Consider the following 21782-nt stretch of genomic DNA (forward strand, 5'->3'; position numbering starts at 1 on the left):
TGGCGCCAACTGGTCGGTGGGGGCGGACTCCAATGTCCACGAAAACATGTTTACATCGCTGGACCAACGCGGGCCTGCGAAGCGAGCCGGCGGCAGTAGGCTGTGACTTGGGCGGCCGCTTGACCGGCAGCAGGCACTGACGCGGCCGTCACGTGAGGCGACCGCTCGCTTGCCGGTGGCGCGCGGTCCGGTGCGGGTCGGCGGCGACCATGTGAACTAATTCAGTTGGACTGGGGATCTCGTGGCGGCTGGACTGCGACCTCTTGAATGTGTGCTAACTCTGTTGGAGAAGAAGTGATGACAGTACTGTTTGAAATAAAGACTTCAGTCCTTTTCCCATGAATTCACAGGAGGTGACTTACATGCACTTTATTATTATTTGACGCGATTTTCATAGCTTAGGAATGAAACAATAAGTGACAGCGAAAAATTCAAACTTTGTAGGATGAGGTGGACTTAGGTTAGTGTACATGGCCCAGTTGGTCTCTCTTTTTTCCGTAGGTGTGACAGATTATCGTGTTTGAATTTGAATTTGTGAGGGATTTTTTGTTATGGAAGTAAGGGAATTGGCTTTCTTGCCACACAAATCGACCATCTTTAATAAATAATAATAAATGCTAATAAATAATAGTAAATGCTAATAATAATAAATAGAAGTACGGTTTTCCAGAGATTATGGAGTGTGAATTTGAACATGGCGCGATTTTCTATGTTAGTGGAGGTAGGCCAATAACAACAAATAATAATAAATGATAATAACTAATAATAAATAATAAATGATAATAAATAATGATAATGAATAATAATAAAGACAAGTATGATTTTGAAGCCATTACTGTATTGGAATTTGAATTTGGGGTGAATTTTCTCGTGGAGGTAGGCCAATAATAATGGCTCTCTACTGACTGCAGCAAAATTCCGCTTCCGCTTCGAGGCTAGAAAGAAAATGGTAAGTTGAGTCGCACAGTTTACCGTAAACCTACATGAGGTTTCGAACTTCCACCCACAACAAAAGCGAGGCATCATATAAACATTGGAGTATACAGGGTGGTCCATGGATAGTGACCGTGCCAAATATATCACGAAATAAGCATCAAATGAAAAACTACAAAGAACGAAATTCGTCTAGCTTGAAGGGGGAAAGCAGATGGTGCTATGGTTGGCCCGCTAGATGGCACTGCCATAGGTCAAACGGATATCAACTGCGTTTTTTAAAATAGGAACCCCCATTTTTTATTACGTATTCGTGTAGTTTTTTCGTTTGACGCTTATTTCGTGAGATATTTGGCCCAGTCACGACCAATGGACCACCCTGTAGAGCAAAGAACATCTGTGAACCAGAATTGTTTGATGCAGAATCAAAACATCTCACCAATTCCTTGCTCAAGAATACTTGTTCTTTCGTTGAGGAGAAAAGAGCATTAAGAGCACCGCATAGAAACAGCGATGCTCAAGCGCCGTGAAATCGAAAGTTTTGCTGCCTTTCATTAAGGAAATTACTGAACGCATAGGAAAAATCTTGACATAGCGGAATATCGCGGTAATCTACAAATCCACCCTGACGATACAATATCACCAAAAATCGGCCAAGGAAGCTCACCGGCAACTGGAAAAAGCAGGAATTTATAGTATTTCATGTAGTTGTGGTGAGGTGTACATGGGTGGTACAAAAATAACGGTCAAACAACGACTAGGAGAGCACAAGGGATATTGCAGAAGAGAGGAGATAGACAGATCAGCTGTTGCGGAACATGTTTTGCAACCAGGAAACCACCACATTCATTTTGACAGCACTCAGGCACTGGCAGCAACAAGTGGGTACCATGAAAGGTTATACAGAGAAGCAATAGTGATTGTGAAACATCCCAGGAATATCAACTGGAAAGAGGAAGGCATGAAATTATATGACATCTGGATTCTGGTGCTAAAGAAGATGTATAGCAGTCTTCCACCATGGCCGGCCGGAGTGGCCGAGCGGTTCTAGGCTCTACAGTCTGAAACTGCGCGACCGCTACGGTCGCAGGTTCGAATCCTGCCTCGGGCATGGATGTGTGTGATGTCCTTAGGTTAGTTAGGTTTAAGTAGTTCTAAGTTCTAGGGGGCTGATGACCTCAGAAGTTAAGTCCCATAGAGCTCAGAGCCATTTGAACAATTCTTCCACCAGGGGGTAACAGCATCAGTCGACGACGGCAGACGAAAACGACCAATTGCGCTCGGCTGTTCAAAATATATAATGTCACGCCACTGCCAAAAATGGGGAATCGAAATTTTGCTGCAATCACTAGCGATCCAGGGTTAAGTCAGACATTCAAGGAGGCTACAATCTCCCTGGAAGACGTTCTCTGCAGATGGGGACGAAACTTTGGGTTTTGATGAGAAATTCGTTTGAGCATCGCATAACAGCCTGGAATACTTTATTAATTAAAACATTTGACGATATCTAACCTTTCATTCAGAGACAAATGTTCGACGACACACAAGGAAGTTACTGGCTGATCAGTACCAACATCAGCCCAAATTATATTCCCACACCTATCAGTATAAAGTCTTGTGTGTTGTCTTTAGGGGACCTTGTATGCTGCTTACGCGGTTTCCCCAGGCCCTAGGGCGAACCTTGCAACAGCAGTGATATTCCGACTATGGAGCATAGATGGAACAAAGTTCGATGTAGTTCCACCGTTCGCCGTTTCAGATCAACCCTTGTATGATGCGCAACAAGGTAATCTAATTCGAGAATGACGTCATAGCTGTCGCTAACGATGGGAAGAAATTCTGTATTAATGTGGAAATTAACTTTCCTCGCCTGGAAATTCAACTTCCCTAATATGGGGGAAGTCATACAACCCACACCTATGGTACTTAATGTCCAGTGTGGTGCTTTTAATTTCTTTTTTTCATGAATATACTTCTACTCGTCACAGCTATCTGTGAACCAGTAACGTATAAAACTTGCTCAACCTATTTCCCATGTAGCCGGTCAGAAAAAAGTCTGCCACTGATGTTGTACTTGGGAGCATTGTACAGTAGACACACCCTGTAATGTTCAAGTGCTGAGAGCAGGGCTGACCTCCCTGCCTCTAGCATTCCTGTTATTGAAGATACGGTCACAATGTCCAAATTACTTGCACAGCTTGCACTGCTGTTTCATACATTCCTGCTTCATATGCCCTTTGAGACCACACAAAAACCAGTTCACATCCGTACTGAAGTCTGTCTTCCTTTCTCATGTTTTGGTAACAGAATCTATTTCCACTAATGGCAATGCAATTTTCATTGCTAGGTTTAACGACTTTGGAAACTCCATTCACGACTTCCTCGAGATTTCAGTCAGCAAGCCCCATAAGAATGCATCTAGAGCCCTTTACTCAGCTTCCTGTAACATAGCTGAATTGAACCCTAAGTGCAAATATTAACCTTGTGGATGCGATCCACAAAATCCTGAACCGATTCCCCATACTTTTCATACAACCTACTGAATTGTTCTCGGTGGAGACTTACTGTGTTCTTTCTGTGACACCTATTTTTCAGTTCCACTTGGAAATCCTCAAATGATGTGCCTCTCTTAATCTTTGTTGCACATAATGTATGCCCTAGTGTAGCCTGTTAGTGTCACCCTAGCAACTCTTAGTAACAGCTTCTTAATCTAACTGCCTAACCTGGCGGCCATGGCCAGATAATCGAAAAAAATAGAAGCATCCTCCCCCCATTTCCATGAAAACAGGGTGACCAATGCCATGGTGCTGCGACATAGGGCTAGTGGGTAAGGGCTGACTGTTTACTCTTCACCTGTAGATATGCCTGCACCTGGCCTACCAGCCCTATGAGTTGCTGAATGGCCCACTTAGCCAAAATTTCCATTATCAATATGACTTATCGATCCAATCAGAGAAAGGAATACCTAAAGGTGAAAGACATGACCAGGATCAACTCAATAGGTTTGGAACAAAACTTTGAATGAGGCACTTACTTCTTCCGATAACAAGTCGTTACAATAGCTGGATGGCCCTCAGGGAGATTTTTCATCTCCTCAAAATGTACTGGCGGAGACAGCAGCAAGTGGCATGCACTGATAATGCCAGGTGCGACAGCGTGTTGCTGATCTGGTAGACGCAGAATGTGCAACTGCATCGTGGATCAGGCGTTAGCCTTCTGCAGATAGTGATAGTGATGGGGTGTTGCTTAGCTGCTGTGCCTAGCACAGTCTGGCGGGGCATGACATCAATGGCTGTGAGTGAATCATCAGTCTGTCCAGGAGACCATTCTGTAACTGCTGCTATCTGGTGAGTGGGCAGGGCAGAGTTCAGGGCTCAAGGCTTGGTTATTGTACCTGCAATGGTGGTGACGCCAGGTGGCACTGGTGATGTGTCATTAGACGCCCAGCTGCATCTGAAAATGATGGGCTGTTCTGTGGTCGTTAAGCATGCCTTTTGCTCGCTGACGTCTTCTGTTTTCATCACCATGGAAAGCTTCAGCATGTGTTTATGTCCCTGGCTGATGTAATTGGGGCATGGTTACCACATCCCATATCATCACTTTGGTGTGAAGCGCGCCATCAATCTTCACATAACCCACCTGTTGTCCTTATTTCACTATCCTGTTGTTTGACTCGGCTGGTCAGTGATCCACTTACAACAAGCCATCATTTTCCTGAGCTTCTAACAGAAGTCGTGGTAATTCTTCAAACGTTTTAATTCTTTTAACCAATTTCATCATTTTCCATCTTTGCAAGATTGCATATTACTAAAAAAGTGAAACTCACGCATTATGGTAAAAAATCAAACACTCCGAGAGAAAAACAATATCAGTCTGGAAAATTAATAAACAATAAACAAGCAAATAGAGGCCAAATGAAACTGAAACCCAGAAAATAGTTGTGGTAGAAATGATAATACTCAGTCATTGATCACCAAATTCAATGATTAGTTCTTTAAACTGCAGAAGATGTTACACCCACTATTAAACTACCCACTACAGATTATGATGCACTACCCTTGAATTTAGCTTTAAGATTACGTTGTCATATAATAATTCAGCTCACACTGGACCTCTTTGAGTACTTGCACTTTAATTATAACTACCCAGTAGTTGCAAAAAGATATAAAGAGGAGAAGGAGGAGACACACAGTACAGGAATTTGAAAACTTTGAAGAAACTCTACTACAGCTTGTGGCCTTGGGTTAGCTAAGCCTGTATCATATACAGCACATGTGATCCACTGAGGATATTATTGTTATGGTTCAGCTACATCACTTTTTTGTTTGTAGTTTATTTCATAGATTGTGCCAGCTGTAAAATTTTGCTCTGTCGCCATTTAGATTACTATTTCCGTTGTCTGTAACACCATTTAAATTTTGATCTCTGAATATTTTTTTTGTGAAATTATACCATAAGGTACTGCCAATAATTCTGCTAACATACGTTTCTGCAGATTTTAAATTCCAAGATTGTTTGAACATACTAGCATCATAGTTCTCGCAATAGCCTTTTGTAGCTACAAGTTTGTTATTGTTGGTGGTTGTCAGGATAAAGTTATAGTTGTTCCTTTCCATGCACACTTTTCCTTTGTTAGTTTCTGCCCTCATTTCAAATATGCTTCTAATAACTTTTCTTCGGACATACCCGTCATTTTGAACACAGGTAAGTTTTTAAATGGTAAATTTGGTTCAACAAAGTTTAACATTCTTTTAGTATAAAATTAGAACAAAATTACAGATTCTTTCGTTAATTAACATAACAGTATTATCTTCTGATTATAAAAACAGAAAAAATAACTAGAAGGTCTTGTAAGATCAATCAGCACAGCTTCAACACTACACCTACAAATCAGCACATTCTCCACACATTTTCCACAAATCGTGTGCTCCATACATACTGGCTTCTCACACTTTGAACAGCAATATTCTGTTTCCCTATCTTTCTTTTTTTCAGTACCATCACCACACCTGACATATCTGACAGCCATTTTTTGGGAACTAGCGTTGAATGTTCTTCCAGTTGATCAGCAATCCTCTTACGAGTTTCCTTGAAAAATGTACATTCTGTCATCTACTTTTAAGACTGTCATTTATCAGATTTGTACCTAAATTACAAATGAACTCTTGGCGTTTCATCCATTTTTTCTCACCAACGTCATTTTCTCTGTATGTTATGATCCCATTTATGGCAATCATGTTGAGTATGCCATAAAAATCGTCAGTGATCAACATTTGTCACTCAATTCATGTACACCATTGACACCAGTATCAGTTGTATTACAATAGGTAATCATTTGTTGTTTTCTTTTATCACCTGTCGATTGGTCCATCATTTTTATTGTATTATAAAGTCGATATTAACGGAGCAACTTCCTTTTTATCTTTTTAGGTGCTTAGAACATCAAGGTATGGTTATTCTAGAACCCAATTCGACAGCTATTTACTTGTGTTCCTTTTTTGAAAATCTCAGGTATACTTGTCTTATTTTTACAGATTGCACCAACAGAAGTCAATGAATGTTCTTTCAAGAGACGAATAACATGGGGGTAACTAGTAAACCAATTGTTGAATGTAAATTTCCTACCTGTTTTTGTTATTGGTTCAACTAAACGGTTTATGATACCATATGCTTTATAACTCGTTTGGTAAGGCCCTAGTGGTTGTTTGAGGATATGGAATGTCTTCCCATCTACAAGAATATGTATGTTTATGCGATATTTTGCTGGTTTGTTCGTAAAGTATAGATTGAAAGGTCATTGCCCTCGGAAAGATAACAGCATCTCATCAATAATTAGGTTCTCAGAAGACATATAATTTTGTTGAATGTCTTCAACAAAATTATCAAAAATATCTCTTGTAGATCCATTTTGTCAGACTTTTTTCTTTGGTCCTGGATGTTCTTACCACGCAATCTCCAACAGTTTTGGAGAAAGTAAAACGTTTGCAGTGACACTTAGTCCGAAAGGTTGCAACTTCTGTACAATCTGTAGGCCACAAATCGTTAATTTTTGTCTGTTTGAGCAGCTTAGGCCTGCTACATACAAAGGTCGTATAAATGCCTCCGAAGCTGCATTTTTAATTTAATAGTACTCTTTATTTTCTGGACATTTCTCTTCTTATTCCATATTTCATTATTTGTATATGTAAGTATAGCATTCAACATACTGTTTCTTATAAAGAGATTCTAACATTCAATCTCTGTTTTTCTAAGTTTTTCAGCACCTTCTGCACCTGAAAAATTAGTAATAATTTTCCCAGAACTAATACAAATACTTTGTCTAGAACAGTCCTTCATCCATTTTGTAGCATCTTTGGATTTATACCTCTTATGACTGACTAGGAGCCACTGATGCAGATTTTGGCTCTTACAAACCATACAAAATACCCTCCTGCTCCGAATCACTTTCTTCCCTTCTTTGAGAAACGTTGCCAATCTCTTCTTTGCTCTTGGAGTTACAGGAACTAGCATTTGAACAGTTTTCTAAAACTTCTTTTTTTAATTCTTGTAGCAGAGAGAAATATAAGATCTAAAAATAAATCAAAGTATACCAAAAATAACTACATCTCATAAACTTGCTCACAAATCACAATGTAACACTGAATATGAAGTCAGGTGTGATGTACCCCACCCACCTTTGCACACATGTATCGCCTGCTCAAGCTGGCACAACAATAAACTCAACACAGCACCTCGCCCCCCTCTCCTTGGCCTCTATTTACTATTTCGACGAGATATTGGTGACAACAATTGCATTCAATAAACTGGGTTCAAAAACTTCTCAGGTATGTCATACCCAACCTCCCTCACACTGGGTTAAAGGACCTTTATTAACAACATTTCTCTTTTTAGTAGTGATTTGTTCTACTATACTGTCTAAAGAAAGTTTCGTTCCTATGAATTTATTACTAATCTGTTCATCTTAATGGTAGATTCAGTTCCTCCCAATCTAGGTTTCATTTTTTCCAATTTTGAGCTTAGATTGTAACTGTTACTTTTTGTTTCACTTGTTATTGTAGATTCTAATCCTTCCAGTTTCCCAAATATTCACTATGTTTACAACAGCTCCTAAAACCGGATTTCATAAATCAATTTCCTAATACTCCTATTGGATGGCCATGTAAACACTCCAAAATCGATTGTGAAAATCTTCTTCTTGTTGCCAGTTTTTCACTTCCACAATCTATTTTTGCTACCATATAAACGTACAATCGTTTTTGAAGTGTGCTAGGGCTGTCAGGTTACGACTTATTTTTTAAAAATTTCAGCTAATATCCACAGGGTGACGTTCTGCACAATGAAGGAGAAGTAGAAATACTACACTGAGCATTAAGCTGTCTAATTTTAATAAGTAATTGAAAGGAAATAGTTTCTGTCCTAACTACACCGAAACTAGAACAGCTGGTTTCCACATGCCATATTCGACTGTACTACCAAGCGAAACGGCCGCCTAGGAGGGCGGATGAGCAGGTAGAGGCAGGGCACTCTCTTGTCCTTGGGATGGGAAACTGTCCCTAAAGGCGGAAGAGCCACATGATGGCCAACGGCATAGAATGAAGAAGGCAAGGAGAAACCACTTCATTAAAGATCTAATTAGATTCTCAAGTATCAGCAGCCATAATATGAATATGAAACAAGCTCTAGTAAAAATGCAATCCGGAGTAATAGCCCCTCATTCGGTTCTCCGGGAGGGGATTACCAGAGATCTCGTTTCAACAGTTCATAGGAAGAAAGGAAATAAAAAGAGCTATAGTAGAATTGGAACGTGGAACGTCCGCACTTTACTGCAGATGGGGAAGCTCGAAAACCTTAAGGAAGAAATGAAGAAAATGAAGTTGGATATACTAGGAGTGTCTGAAATGAGATGGCCTAACTGCGGAGATTTCTGGAGTGATGAGTACAGGATAATTCACACAGGAACGATAGAAGATAGACCTGGAGCAGGTGGGGTTGGAGTAGTTATGAGTCGAAAATTGGGGCAGAGAGTGAAGGGATATATACAATATGGAGGAAGGATAATACTTGTCAGTCTGGATACCAAACCTACAGAGACGGTTGTGATACAGGTCTATATGCCTACCACAAACCAGGAGGATGAGGAAGTTGAAGCTGTATATGAAGAGTTAAATGGAGCCTTGAGAGGAATCAAAGGAGAAACAAATTTAATAATCATGGGAGACTGGAACGCAATAGTAGGAGATAAAGAGGTACAGCCAGCTGTTGGACACTACGGCCTTGGTAAAAGGAATGATAGAGGAAACCGACTTATAGAATTTTGTAACAGGAATCAACTGATAATATCGAACACGTGGTTTCAACATCACCCCCGTAGAAGATACACCTGGAAGTCACCAGGGGATAGAGAACGATACCAAATTGATTACATTCTAGTCAAAAATAGATTTAGAAATCAACTAAAAGACTCTAGAGCATACGCAAGCCCAGATATTGTGAGTGATCACAACATGGTTGTTGCGGAATGCCGACTCAAGTTCAAATGCATAAGGAAGAAAATAGGAAATGGAAAACTGGATATAGGGAAGCTTGGAAACCGTGAGACGCAGAAGGAGTTCCAAGAAAGGGCTAAGAATCTAATTCAACAGCATCCTATAGAGAATGTAGAACAACATTGGGAAAATATGAGAGATGGCCTAATAAAAGCAGCTGAAGAGATAATTGGAAAACAAAAACCTGAAAAGAGGAAGGAGTGGATAACTGATGAAATAATACTTATGTTTGAGGAAAGAAGGAAGCTCAAAAATAATGAAACAGAAGAAGGGAAAACGGCATACCGAGTGCTTAGGAACAAAATCAACAGGAAGTTGAAGCAAGTAAAAGAAAGATTCCTTGAAGACAGATGCAAAGAAGTTGAAGACCTTCTGAAGAAAGGGAACCTTGAATTAGCATACAAAACAGTGAAACGCTTCTTCTCAGGAGGACAAAGGATTAGATGTAATGCCCTAATAAGAGAGGATAATAAGATGGTGTATAATCATGAAGATATAGCACTTACATGGAAGGAATACCTAGAGAAATTATATGGAGGCAACGTACAAGATGACATGATTGAAAGTGAGGATGAAGTAGATAAAGATGAACTAGGACACAGCATACTAAGGTCTGAATTTGATCAGGCACTACAGGCACTTAAGCACGGAAAAGCACCAGGAATTGACTCATTGCCTGCAGAAATCATCAAAGCAGCTGGAACAGAAATAAAAGATAAATTGTATAAATTAATCTGCCAAATATATGATACTGGAGAGCTGCCTGAGGACTTCAAAAGTGTATTATTGTTCCATTACCAAAGAAAATGCCAGCAAAATCGTGTGCACAATACAGAACCCTCAGCCTAACATCACATGCATCAAAAATTTTGACGACCATCCTCCTCAGAAGAATTGAAGGGAACGTGGAATGCATGCTCACAGAAGACCAGTTTGGCTTTAGAAGAGGGAGAGGTACGCGAGAAGCCATTATGGCCCTAAGGCTCATAATAGAAAAAAGAATGGAAAAAGGAAAGGACACCTACATAGCATTTATTGACCTCGAAAAAGCCTTTGATAAGGTTGAATGGAAAAAACTATTCCAGATATTGAGGGAAACTGGAGCTAAGTACAAGGACAGGAGAACGATATGGAACATATGCAAAGAAGAGGTGGCAATAGTGAGATGTGGGGAACATCAACAACAAGCAAAAATTAAACAGGGTGTGAGACAGGGATGTGCACTCTCCCCTGTCCTCTTTAATATGTACATACAGAAAGCAATGGACGAGGTCAGAGAAAAGTTAGGACAAGCTAATGGAATCAGGATCCAGGGAAAAATAGTTGATATGCTGCGTTTTGCGGATGACATTGCTGTCCTAGCAGAAAATGAGGAAGAATTACAAGTAGTGTTGGAGGAAATGGAAAACACTCTTGCTACACGGTACAACATGAAAATTAATAAGTCAAAAACAAAAATCTTAGTTGCAAGCAAACAAAATAATCAAGCAATTACGAATATAAGGCTGAATGGAGAGAAGCTGAAAGAAATACAAGACTTTGTCTACCTGGGAAGCAGAATAACATCAGATGGTCGTAGTAGGAAGGATGTAATAAGTAGAATAAATCAGGCAAAGATTGCATTCTATAAAAGGAAAGGACTCCTCACATCAAATATGATAAATCTGTCGTTAAGGTAGCGGTTAATAAAGACCTTTGTTGGGAGTGTGCTTCTCTACGGCAGCGAAACCTGGACACTTGGAGAGGACGAAAGAAGAAGGATTGAAGGATTCGAAATGTGGTGTCTGCGAAGGATGTTAAAAATTCCATGGACGGCCAGGATGACAAATGAAGAAGTCCTGCAGAGAGCGGAGGAAGTTCCAGTTCTTTGGAAGACGGTCAAGAAGAGGAGAGATATATGGATGGGACACATTCTGAGACATGAAAGTCTTCTCCACACTATAACGGAAGGCCTTGTGGAGGGCAAAAGGGCAAGAGGCAGACCTAGAAGAAAGTACATAAGCCAGATAATGCAGGACCTAGGATGCGGAAGTTTCACGGAATTGAAGAGGCTGGCCGACAATCGCACTGAATGGAGAGCTGCTGCAAATCAGTCTTAGGATTGGCAACTTAAGAAGAAGAAGTAAATTTGCTTCAGGCCTTAACATGTAAATGCGACAGTGATAAACGGTTTTTAGAAATCGAAATTCATCTTCCTGAAGATGTGTCACGTGTAAACATAGCGCTTATGTCAAAAAGGTCACGTGATCTTGCTTTTTGTCCACTGATATATCACTTGAATGTGAGAAACATCCTCATTTGCATCTATGATACCCTCACTGTGAGAGGTTCCATGCCCTCCTCTCATTTTCATCAATTTTATTAATGTTCTATGTCATTGCACGGTGGTAACAGACCGAATAAGGTTATTGTAATGAGAGTATTTGTACTGAGAGCTCAAAAATACTTTTCACTTGATTCCTAAACATGTTGGTTTAGTTCCCTCGGTGGCCTGAGCGAGGTGAGCATAGGAGGACGCGGCACACTGCGTTTCTGGTTGGGGGCTGCAATTCCCTGAATCCCGAGGGGTTCGTACAATAGGCTTAAGCGCCTGGCGGAACGACTGACGTCGGTCGAGTTTCGCCTATTGTACACAAGGCGAAACGACCTGCGAGACGTCTGAGTGTCGCCACAGTTTATGTGTTTACCGTTCTAGCGCGTCCAGAACGAAGATTCCTAGCACCGACTGGCTGCATTGTCCTCTTGATTCTGAGAATACTTGTGGACTGTGACCTGCTGGGGGCGACTGTCTGGCACCGGATGGCCGGTGGTCTAGGCAGGTCATTTTCGTAGCCGGTCAAACGGCAAGTTCAGTGCCCTCAGCCGCATAGCAGAGGCGTGATGGGTCAACTTAAACTAAGGCTAGTTGACGTCATAAAGCCCTGCTCGAAATTGGGAGAGAACGGTCGCTTTTGGCGAGAATGACGTTCTGAAACAGTGTGGGGGTATTTTGGAATCAGAACTCAATGCTGATTCACGGTTTTCGATAAGATTAGCGAGTTGAGCAATGCTGGCTTCGCTCTGGCATCGCATCACGGAAGGAGTCGGGATCCGATCTTCTTCAGAGTCGGACGGTCTTGCGACTTGCTAGCTCGTTTTCGGAAGAACTTAGAATTCTCGGAGAGCCTTCGTGCCCAGGGGTTGACACAGAGTTGCTGCACGGCAGAAGTCGGCACCTACATCAGCAGGACGCTGCCAACCGACGACGTGCTGCAGATTTCAGTACTGGTACAGTACTTTGCGGCTCTGGCATTGTAGGATCTTATCAATTTTATACTGAATCCCTCAGCAGCACGCACGCTCGCTTTGCTACAAGTCCACCTTGCTTGTTTCTCCATGTGATCCCATTTGAACTCTCATTACTAACTGCGATACTGCTATACAGTCAGGAGATTAATATTTGATTCATGAGGACCTCCAGTCACTATCGTCAATCTATTGCATCACAGAGAGTAGGAGTCCCTTTTCTTGAGCCAACTCCTATTCTCATAATAATCCTTTAACGTACTGTGTGTGTCGACAATCATGTGCATTTATGTTCTGATATATAATAAATCTCATTGTGAAATTTAATCCGCATATCATTCTGTAGATATAAGCATAATCCTATTTCCTGTTGTTTATTAGGGTAAAGTTCTCTTTTTTGAGTAGATTACAATTTTTATTAAATTATTGAGAGTGTGCACTCCTTATTATACCAACTAGCAGGATCCACCATCATTTCCATCCGTTATCATTGTGCTCATAATTAATTAGCTAGTAGATAAGGAGGGCGTCGAGTGCATGTCTCGTTCTCATGCAAAATTCGTCTGAATTAAAGAGGTACAAACTCTTCTCCACCCAAGCACCTCGCATAATATGGCGACCCTTGCTTTGGTTCTTTCCTGTGACTGCTGAGACGCTGTCAGGACTTGATCGATTGATCGATAACATTTCCTGATTAAAGAAAAACACAATAATTAGTTTTCTTTGCTGTAATTAGACTTTGCGAAAGAAATATTTTGCTGCGCACATGTAATAGCCATTGATTTTGTACATTTATTTAGTAATTTCATGTTGTTTTATATTGTGTATGTTGGTTGATGTGTGTGGGTTCTGTAGCACATCACATTCTGTTGAAACTGACAGCGTTGCTTCAGCATTGAAATTATTTTGGAGGGGTTGTTTTATCGACGTTTGCACTTGTGGGTTAAATTATTTTTTTTTTAGTAGGAGTCGATTAGTGAAATTTTTGTGTCAAGTGTTATATGAGGTTTTCGCTGTTATATTTTTGTTGTTGTTGATATTCCGTGAATGAATGTTTACTCGTAGCAGGGCATGACTGTTGTCGAACGCATCTAAACTAAATAGACTGCACATGATGGATCAGGATGAGGGTAGTAATAGGGTTGAGCCAGATGAAAAATTCTTGAGTTTTCCTATGGGGCGGGAGATGTGGAGCACAGACGATAGGCGTGAGTAGGGGGACAACCTATGTACCAGCGGACGTTGCGTTGTTGTCAAATTTACTTAAGATGGCGGCGATGACGTCATCCAAGATGGCGGCATGTAGACTTGGCAATATCGCATGCTGTCATCCAAGATGGCGGAATTTCGCTGGAGAATAGTCCAATTGTGCAATGTCCACTAACCTCCAGAAGGAAAAATGGCGGGAAGCTTGAATTCCAACAGGATAATGCATGCAAAGACTGTACTTGTCTTTTTATTATTATTGATTATCATTCGTTAACATTCATTATTATTTATTATCATTTATTATTATTTATTATCATTTACTATTATTTATTATCATTTATTATTATTTATTACCATTTATTATTATTCATTATCATTTATCATTATTTATTATCATTTATTAGTATTTATTATTATTGAGCAGCCTCCACTAGAAAATTCCCTCCAAATTCAAATTCCAACACGATAATGACCACAAAACCTTAATTTTGTTTATTATTATTCATTGTTATTTATTAACATTCATTATCATTCATTGTCATTTATTATCATTCATTATCATTTATTATCATTCATTATCATTTATTATTATTATTATTTATTATTATAGGCCTACATCAACTAGAAAATTGCGCCAAATTCAAATTCCAACACGATAATATCTCAAAAACTGTACTTCTATGTATTATTATCATTTATTATTTATTCAAGATGTCCGATTTTCTCAGCGAGAAAGCCATTTTCCTTACATCCATAACAAAAATCTATCACAAGTTCAAATCCCAACACCATAATTGATCACACGTACGAACTTTCTCCCTCACTTATCTTTTTTCACTGGTAGCCTATCATAATCGCGTCAATTAATAAAATGCTCTTATTGTAATGTAAGTCACGTTCTTTCATTTTGCAGGGGGGAAGAGACTGAAGACTTTATTTCAAGCAGTACGGTCATCACTTGTTCTCCAACACAGTCAGCACACACATCTTTGCTATCGCAATGCAGTCACCACGGCGTCCATGCTCCAACTAAATTAGTTCAAATCCTCGCCACCGCCTAGACAGTGCGCAGAGACACTGCCTACGCCTGTTGTGGTGTCACCGCCAGACACCACACTTGCTAGGTGGTAGCCTTTAAATCGGCCGTGGTCCGTTAGTATACGTCGGACCCGCGTGTCGCCACTGACAGTGACTGCAGACCGAACGTCGCCACACGGCAGGTCTAGAGAGACTTCCTAGCACTCGCCCCAGTTGTACAACCAGCTTTGCTAGCGATGGTTCACTGACAATACGCTCTCATTTGCCGAGAGGGTAGTTAGCATAGCCTTCAGCTACGTCATTTGCTACGACCTAGCAAGGCGCCATTATCAGTTGCTATTGATCTGTGATTAATGTACCGTCAGACCGACGTTCACCATTAACGGATTAAAGTTAAGTATTCCACCAGCTACGTCCGTTTTTCTAAATTCTAATTTCCTTGTCCTGTTCCAGACCTCACGCCAGCCTGCGTGAGCTAAAACGCGTGCCTTTCGGCTTCCTCTATTATTAAGGTGTTGGCTCTCCTGCCAACACAACACCTGTCACGTGAGGCGGCCGGCCACTAGCCCGGGGCACGAGCCCAGCGATCATTCCCATGCCGTAAACATGTTTTCGCTGGACACGCTGGAACTTGCCGAGTTTGACGTCACAGCGGCCCCTTGTCCGCTCACCACGTGTATTCGTCGCCTCCGCACGTTTCCCGCCAAAATTGTCTGCCTAAGAGCTGAATCACACAACGGTCGACCGTTCGCTGCCACACTTTTGACGCCACGTTCAAACCTGTCAATGCCGACCGCTCACCGTCCACCACGTGTCCCTGTGCGAGCGAGAACGCAGTGCTACACTTTTGGCGCCAAAGTTTGCTCGACAGTGCAATCCGCCATGACTATATAACAGCACGTTTGGACAGCACTAGAATGCCCGCTAATTGACTCGCTCTCGCGCGCGTAATACCTGTACAATTGCTGCGCCGCCGTCCCGCTTACATCACACACCCAGCATACATGTGACAGACATAGCCTTCTGTAAATACCTGGAAAATGACTCTTTATTTCAGACATTACGGTCATGCAGGTGTGTCCCAACTGACTTCTCGATGCTCACACAGCGAAACTCCAGAGAGCAGCTGACGTACGCGCGGCCGGCTTAGAATGCTCCATCGGCAGCTCCCTGGCCGGCTGACATCAAGCGACCAGCGATGTCCGCACACCCCCACGGCCAGCGCGCCAGGTAGGCAACGAGCGGCGTCTCAGGGTCCTGCCACAAATGGTCAGCCTCGCTCGTCTCTGAGTCTGACTACGTAAACATCTTTCCGCGCCCGCGAGTACTTAATGCTGGACAGGATGGAACCTGTCAACCGCGTGCCGGACAAAAGATACGTTTGGCGCCAGAGTTTGACCGACAGTGGAATAAACCATGACCGTATAACACCGCGTTTGCTTGTCGTGGTCGCGCTCGCTAATTCACTCTCACCACCCTGCAATATTAATAATTGAATTTACAATTTCATATACGTATGCAAACATGTTCAACTCCCTAATTTCAACTACTTTTCAAGGACCAGACCGCCACCTCCTCCTCCTAGGAACTAACTATCATTTTTTATATAGACCTGATGGAGTAATAGTATTATTTCTGACTCGTGATCTGGTGTGATCTTTGGGCACTAGACGTGTCTGCAGGGCTATATTGGGCTCGCATAACAGAAAGGAAAAGTTTTACGATTGGGATAGAGATAGCTCAGCGTAGGGTGACCGGGCAGAAGGATGTATGTCTGACAGGACGGAAAAGTAAGCGATCTAAGGTTATTGCCCGTTTTTAAGTGCTGAACGTTCTAGTCTTAGGAGTGTGTGTTTATGTTCTGTCTCTCTCTCTCTCTCTCTCTCTCTCTCTCTCTCTCTCCTACCGGAACCTTCGATGCACCGATCATGGACTCTAGAACAATACTTTACGCATGATAGATTGGATGATTTGCTGAAAAATCTATCGAACTAAGTTGTGTATAAATATTGCTCCGTTCTTGTTCTTCTTAAGTGTTTGCTATTAAATGAAGGCACTCTGAGATCTGTTACTATAGTTCGATATGGTGTGCTAAGTTTCAAGACTTGGTTACATTTCGAGAAATGTGGTGCACTTGGATGGGTTAAGACTAGGAAAGCTCTATTCAGTCAAGAGAGGTGGAGTGTAGCTGTATTTGTCTGCTCGGTTGAGGAATAATTGGGTAGCTATGTTGCAGGGTAGGTAGGTCAATGCCGAGGTGAGGATGGTCTTTTAATGTAAGAGGACTAGATAGCTCTGTGACCGCCATACGCAGAGAGATTGATCGAGTACTATGCACGAGGTCTTAGAAATATGTATAGCATTGTCTGGTATAATTTGAATCGTCTTTATGTGTTCGAGAATTAAGTGTGAAGAGACGTGCTGAGCAGTCATCTATGAATGGTCGCAATGATACTTGCAAAGTAGAGGATGTATGGTTTAGCTATGATACTGAAATTAAGAAAACAAGCTGTCACATGATTGGCCAGTTTTATCAGCTGTGATGGATAATATTACAGTAGATCGGTGATGTCTTATCCATCGCATCTGTGCATTGGGTACGACATAATGATTGACTGACAATGCTTGCTTGAGTTGGGGGAGAAATTTTGGTAGATGGACCGCAACTTCCTGGGTTGCTAGCACCGAAAACGGTGATCCTGTACTTGTGTGCAAAAATGACCAATCACTAGAAATGGAATGCAGAGTTATAAACTATTCGGTCACTGCGACATATGAGTTTAAATGTAGAGGTGGTCAATCACTTTCGAGGGAAGTCGCTACAACGCCAGCAGGCTCTTCTATTTTCCTTGTGTTGTGGATGTGTTTTATTTAAAATCATTCAATGTTATGCTATCGACTGTAAGAATATGATTTATAAGGTGCAAGGTATAGTTTCCTGTGAGAGGCCATGCATCAGTCCGTGTTAATGTCTGTTTAGAATCAGACTATGACTTCGAAGTCGCGGCAGAAAGACGAAATGCTCGGCAGTGTGCAAAAGCGTGTTAGAAAACACTGTTTGAACAAGGGCCAGAGGCAGCTTCTCATTCGCTTAGAGTATTGGTGATCGAACTTTAAAGGGGTCTCTGCAGCGTATGTGTATATTTAATATGATCTTGTTCATATAGGCATCTGTAGTTTGTGTTGGATTTGGCGAGCTGTTAAGAATTCTTGGATGGTTGCACTCTGAGTTATTCAGGGGGGGGGGGGGGGGGAGAGTATTGTGAATTCCGTTTGTCTGCACTGGAGGTGGATTGCATTGGTGCCTTCATGACTTTTTCACTGTTTGATGGTAGAGGATAAAGATGATAGGGTGTTGAGGATCTGTTGTACTTGTACCTAGTGTGAGGTGTACAAATTTGCGCGCGTTTCCGACGAATGGTCAAAACAAGGTCCTGTTGTAGTAACTGAGATCGTTCTGTTTATAGCAGAAGGAAATAGATATGTCTTTCTCCGATTTAAATTGCAGAGATCAGATGGGTGAAGATAAATGCATACTCATCTATGCTTAGAAAGGGAGAATGCTTTTTTATTATTAAGTGAGTTTTGGCAGGAGTAAATATGGTTTTATATATGCGAGTGGAAATTGTAAGAGAAGGGTGAATGACGTCGGGTTCGCTGGCTGGGGGGGGCCACTGTTTACGTGTCCTGTTGGAGATGCAAGGGGGAGACAGAGATCTGCGCTATTCAGGAATCCATTTGTGCACTGTATGTCATTAGACAATAGCTGGAGAGCAGGTATAGGGAGAGTCCACTTCAGAATTCTGGTCCTAGGGCTGAGTGGACGGCTGTTTAGATGGACAGCTATGTGGCTTTGACATGCCGCCGCCGGCGCTCGGACACTCGCTTTGTAAGGCGCTATGGAATTAGTTTGAGCATTTAGTACTTGTTTCGGTGGTTATTGGATTAAGAACTGTAATATTGAAGGTCATGTCCTCAGGGGGACCGCTGTGTAATTAAGTGCGTTTACGTACTTGAAGATATGTTTCGCGAATGGTGATGTTAAGTTGATGGCGCAGTTCAGCTACCACTGTATAAAAAATAGCTGTCTGCTGCTGAAAGAAAGAAAGAAAGAAAGGGATGACCTTGCCCCCAGACCTGATGGATGAGTTATTAGATAAGAGCAAGTGATAGTCGAATGATGATTTGTGTTCGGGTATAGGAGTCTCTAACGGTGGGGTGAGATTTTTTTTTATGTGGAAATTTATGCAATCTATAGATAGTGATATTCGACCGCTAGTGACAACAGTTAAGAGCGGAAAAATAGGTACAAATCGAGCGCTGGCAGAATGTTGCGGCAATGGTAATAATATTTAATTGAAGGTGGAGGTGGTAAATATGGACCAGGCTTTGAATATTGGTGTGAATGTCGTATGTGCTTGATGCTCTGTATAAAAGTTTGACTCTTTAATTGCGTTTGGTATTTCTGGGAGTGTGTAAAATTAATTTTACTTTTGAAAGTGCGAGAAAGATGAGTTGATTGGTGTTTAGATAGAGGCTACGTTTGTAATTCGAAAGGAGGGGATGAGAATGGTAAATTGATTGATGGGCATGGTTTATGGGGTGACATATGAGTGTCAAGATAGGGTTGAGGACGTTTGCGTATGTTGATGATGGGACAGGTGTGAGGTGAGGTGCAGTGGGAGGTGTAAATTAGATCTTATTTTTAAAAAAATGTTGTAAAGTATTGAGAAGGTTTTTAGATGGTTGGTCACGCGACGAGGCGAGAACAAGGTTGTGTAGTTATGTTTAGTTAGAGGGCCGTGTAATGTCGTGTGAGGAGCAATGTGCAGTGTGCTACAGTGTCATAGGAGGTAAAGACATGTGCTGCTATGATGTGTCTAGCGTATGGAGGCTGTGCTTTGGAATTATGCTACGTTGATATAAAGTTGACTTTCACCCGCGTTCAGTGGTCGTGGCTCGGGATCGCAGTCCTGGACGGACGTATGTGTGTGCTTTGACCGCTGACGAACGCGTTGACCGCGCCACTAACGCTTGCGGAAGCTGAGCAGGGGCTGTGCAAGGTCTGAAATCAGGTGGATAGGCGACTTCACGATCCTGTGGTCAGGGTGCAGAGTGGGGGTACCTGCGCACGTCTGCTGAGTTATTTTGCGAGTGGTTCTGCAGGCTCTGCTATGCGTTATTAGGATAGTTTACGAGTACTGAGCGTATCTAAACATCTGTGTGATGTATTATTTAGTAGCAGTTTGCTATAGTGTGTACTGAAATTATGATAGCGTGCATGTCTGTGGGCTGTGCAACATGGCCCAGGGCACATCTGGGATTGGTGTTTTGTGATAGTGTGATAGATATACTGTATGGTTAAATAAGTTGTTCGAAAAAAATAAATAGAGTGTTCTCAATGATTACACGCACCTGCAGCGCAGATCAGAGTGATTGGTTTCCGTCACCATCTCGATTGCATGCGAGTAGTAAATGTTTTCCTGGCCGCGTTAATCGAGTGTATCAACGAGCTATGACCTATTCTGACAATAGACGTGAAGGCAGGTCCAGACCCGAGACGCCGGCGGTATACATGAGAAGAACAATGCAGCTTTCACATGTGTCAGCTGTCACGAGTGCTCGGAAGCTGAGTTTGGCTGGAGACTCTGGAAGCCCCTTCCCCACCGACCGCACGCGCGCGTGGACTGCCTTGGAGCGTAATCTAAGGCGCATAGGCGATATCAATTTCTCTGGTGATAGGTGCGAATGCGACTGTGTTGAGGTCATGTTTGGGGGAGGCCGAGCAGAGACTTTTGGTCAGTTTGGCAGCTGGTGGTGTTTGGTTGCGTCTGTTGCACTATTTTGCGAGCATGTCTGTGCACAGTGCGGTGCTTTATTTGGAGAATTTAAGAGTACAGAGCTCGTCTGCTGATATTGTGTACTGCATTATTTAAGAGCTGTTTGCAATTGTGTGGTGAAATTAGGAGATGTTTACGTGTTTGTGGCCTGTGTCAGATAACCACAGTCGGATCAGTGCGGGTGTTTTGCATTATTTACGAGCGGTTTGCATGTCTGTAGGCTGCGCTATGAGTTATTTTTAACTGTTTACAATTAGTAAGGGTGTGTCAAGAACATTATAAATGAGTTATGTAGGAGTGTTTTGCAGGTCTGTATGATGTGGGACATGTCGGTGTGATAGATATCCATAGACCTAGTGCAGGGTGAGTCCGTTTACCAGAAACGTGTAGGAAGAGGTTGAGTGCTGGTGGCTTAGTTTGAAACAATTTTCTTAGGTTGGTGGCCGAATCGCAAGTGAGCTTTGTTTACTGGTGGATTTCAAACTTGGCGCTGGTTCCTAGGAGGAGGAGGTGGCGGTCTGGTCCCCGAAAAGTAGTTGAAATTAGGGAGTTGAACACGTTTGCATACGTATATGAAATTGTAAATTCAATTATTAATATAGCAGGGTGGTGAGAGTGAATTAGCGAGCGTTCTCGCGACGAGAAAACGCGATGTTATAAAGTCATGGTGGATTCCACTGTTGGTCAAACTCTGGCGCCAAACGTATCCTTTGTCCAGCATGCGGTCGACAGGTTCCATCCTGTCCAGCGTTAAGTACTCGCGGGTGCGGAAAGATGTTTACATAGTCGGACTCTGAGGCGAGCGAGGCTGACCGTTTGTGGTGGGACCCTGAGGCACCGCTCGCCGCCTACCTGTCGCGCTGGCCGTGGGGGTGTGCGGGCACCGCTGGTGGGTTGATGTCAGCCGGCCAGGGAGCTGCCGATGGAGCGT

Source organism: Schistocerca piceifrons, chromosome 1, assembly GCF_021461385.2.
Source record: "Schistocerca piceifrons isolate TAMUIC-IGC-003096 chromosome 1, iqSchPice1.1, whole genome shotgun sequence".
NCBI classification, from domain to species: Eukaryota; Metazoa; Arthropoda; class Insecta; order Orthoptera; family Acrididae; genus Schistocerca; species Schistocerca piceifrons.